This window comes from Lactuca virosa, chromosome 4 (genome assembly GCF_052849685.1).
Source record: "Lactuca virosa cultivar CGN04683 chromosome 4, Lactuca_virosa_CGN04683_v6, whole genome shotgun sequence".
NCBI lineage: Eukaryota > Viridiplantae > Streptophyta > Magnoliopsida > Asterales > Asteraceae > Lactuca > Lactuca virosa.
In genome coordinates this window covers 6,064,144-6,066,870 of record NC_136429.1, presented here as the reverse complement: position 1 = coordinate 6,066,870, position 2,727 = coordinate 6,064,144, and the positions used below count along the sequence as shown (strand labels likewise).

At 34.2% G+C, this 2,727-nt stretch overlaps 1 long non-coding RNA gene across 1 annotated transcript; it reads left to right on the top strand.

The window, feature by feature from the left end:
* The first annotated feature begins 1,127 nt into the window (after positions 1-1,127).
* LOC145168954 (uncharacterized) lies at positions 1,128-2,727 on the top strand. Its single transcript, XR_013742195.1, has 2 exons — positions 1,128-1,212; positions 2,566-2,727. It is a non-coding gene; the product is annotated as an uncharacterized LOC145168954 (long non-coding RNA).

The following is a 2,727-nucleotide window of genomic DNA, read 5'->3' as shown; positions in this document are numbered from 1 at the left end:
CAAACCGGTCAACTCCAATAACCCTTGTATGCTAGGGTTTACGTTATGTAATCACTATACAATTCGCTATTTTAATGAGAAATCATCATTTGGAAAGTTCATGTGTTTGATTTTAGCCTTAACAATGCTAAACAACAAACCAAAGCGATAAAACACTATTTCACAATCATCGGGATTGTGTAAGACACTAAATCATGGCTTAACGGGGTTTATGGACCTTTCGTTGCGAAGCCGGACACTCAAAAAGATCACAAACGAAACCTCTCACAATCTCTTTCACTCAACCTCTCTCTATTAAAATCTCTCCCAAATCTCTCCCAAATCTCTCTCAAAAGTTCCTTTAATTTTTTGTAATCATTCGGGCCATCCCGACCCTTAACTGGGTCAAAAACCACTTGAAACGGGGTAAAATAGGCTTAAGGACCCAAAACTGAAGCTTCAGGACCGAAGTCCCTGTCATAAAGGAAGACGACACACATTTGTCTGTCGTAAACTTACGACTCGCGTGTTTAGGACACGCAATGAGTATCAAGGAAGCCCCTGTCATAAAAGAAGACGACATGCATGTTTGCGTGTCATAATTTTTCCGGTTTTTCGACTACGACTTCGTTTTAACTCCGTTTTTCATTATTTTAACGTGGGATTTTCACCCAAAACTTTATTTTATAAACTAAGGCCCCAAAATATATAAATCTCCAGGGTTTTTATAAAAATGTATTAAAAGAATTGGTGGTTGGACTAATTATTGAGGGAATATTTGCTTTTCCTTATTTTATGACAAAAGCAAGCCACCACCACCTCACTCTATGATCATCCACTCTTTCCCACTACTCCTTGTCTCCTTAGTGGACCTTTACAACCAATCTCCAGCTCTTCCCACGTTCTAAGAGCTGGAGGATTGATCCTCTCTCCTCATTCTCCATAAAAACTCTTTCATTCTACACTTAGCAACCAAGAACACTCTCCAAAATTCTCTCATCTTTTCTCTTAACTTCAAGAACTTCAAGGCTTTCTCCAGGGATTTATTTCTTCAATTAGTAAGTATCTTCATCATTCACATAATTATTAAACTCCATTCTACTCAAATCATTGATATCTTACACAAATTCCATCTTATTCGGTGTTAGATTCTCGAATCATCAAGACATCTTCTTAGTGTTCTTGGGTTGAACACTTCCTCTATCTCACTTTCATCTACTGAAATCACATAAGGTGAGTTCATACCCATACATTTACATGTTTTTCTTAAGTTTTAAGGGGGGAATACAAGTAAAATCATCAAGAACACAATTAAACTTTTTCTAACAGATTGCATCAGAAAAGATGGACGTTAATCACGGACTGTTTTGGTCAACTTAAAAATTTTAGTTTTCAAAACTGTTTCAGGTGCAAGTAGTTCAAACTCTTAGATTTAAAATGACTACTTGCACATCTCCAAATGATTTTTCTACAATTAATGGTGATTTTTACAAAACTGCCTGTCATTTCAGAGGCAAACCCGGACCAGTCTGTGATTATGAACATTTTCACCTCTGTTAGAGATCACTAAAAATCATGATAAAATTCACGAACAAACTAGACTCATATTCCAAACTCTCAAAATTTGCAGATTTGGATTTAGAGCTGTGATGATTTTTCTATAAATTTTCTAAGAACGGTAACAGAAACTGTTTTTAACGAAAAGTTGCTGTTAATTTCATTTCACCTTGTAACATGTTGAGCAAGGTGTATATCTTTATGTGACTATATGTGACTGCAATATATGATATTTTATCTTAATATTTAGACACACATCAGTTTACAAATGGATTTGGTCATATAAAATATAAAGAATAACAAGTGATTATAATCAAAGTACAATCGATACATTCAAACATTAAATAAACTATTTTGAATATAGTTTGCATACATTACCACGTACTACCCTTGGTTGATAAACCATAATAGGTATAGTTTATGATACATTACATAACACATACATTTAAAAAGGGTACATTTATACAAAGGATATTTTCATTAAGCAAGGTACGGCCATACGGTACCAAGTTTTCATAACACGTAATTCCGTTAATGACTTTGTGAGACATTTACTTCAAATTACCATTAAGTCCTGTATTGTAACCAGAGTCTCCTTGAGGGAGAGCGTGATACTTGTGTATAGATCTATATTGGGTTTGACAAACCCACACCTAAACTGCATGCAACAGTTAGACCGATAGGTCTGGGGTGACAAATGTCATAACATTTCCGACGCCTGAAGAACGTCGTTTTAGGCAACCGTGGTCATAGTATGGTTATAATAAACTCACATAAAGTATTAACAAACATTGGAATTTACGGGGACTTCATTAAAATTTAACGAGTTTATGTCGATTTAAACTTGCATTGTTTTACTATAAATATGACAAATTACTTGTACATTTCGGTCTTTGGGTTTTAAGACTACATTTACACATTAAGGAAAATATTGGATTTTTCTAACACAAATACTACTTTTACAAATGAAAAGCTTATGAACTCACCAACCTTTGTGTTGACACTTTTTCAAACAACTTGTATTCTCAGGAAATCATTAAACAGGTAATCAAGTGCTTTTGAGGATGGGACGCTAAGGCGTCTACTATTTCATATTTTATCAACATATTGTAATTGATTCGTAAACATGTAATTCATACAATGATGTAATTTTTTTTTCAATTATATATATGTTGGTTGTGTTTGCTTGAA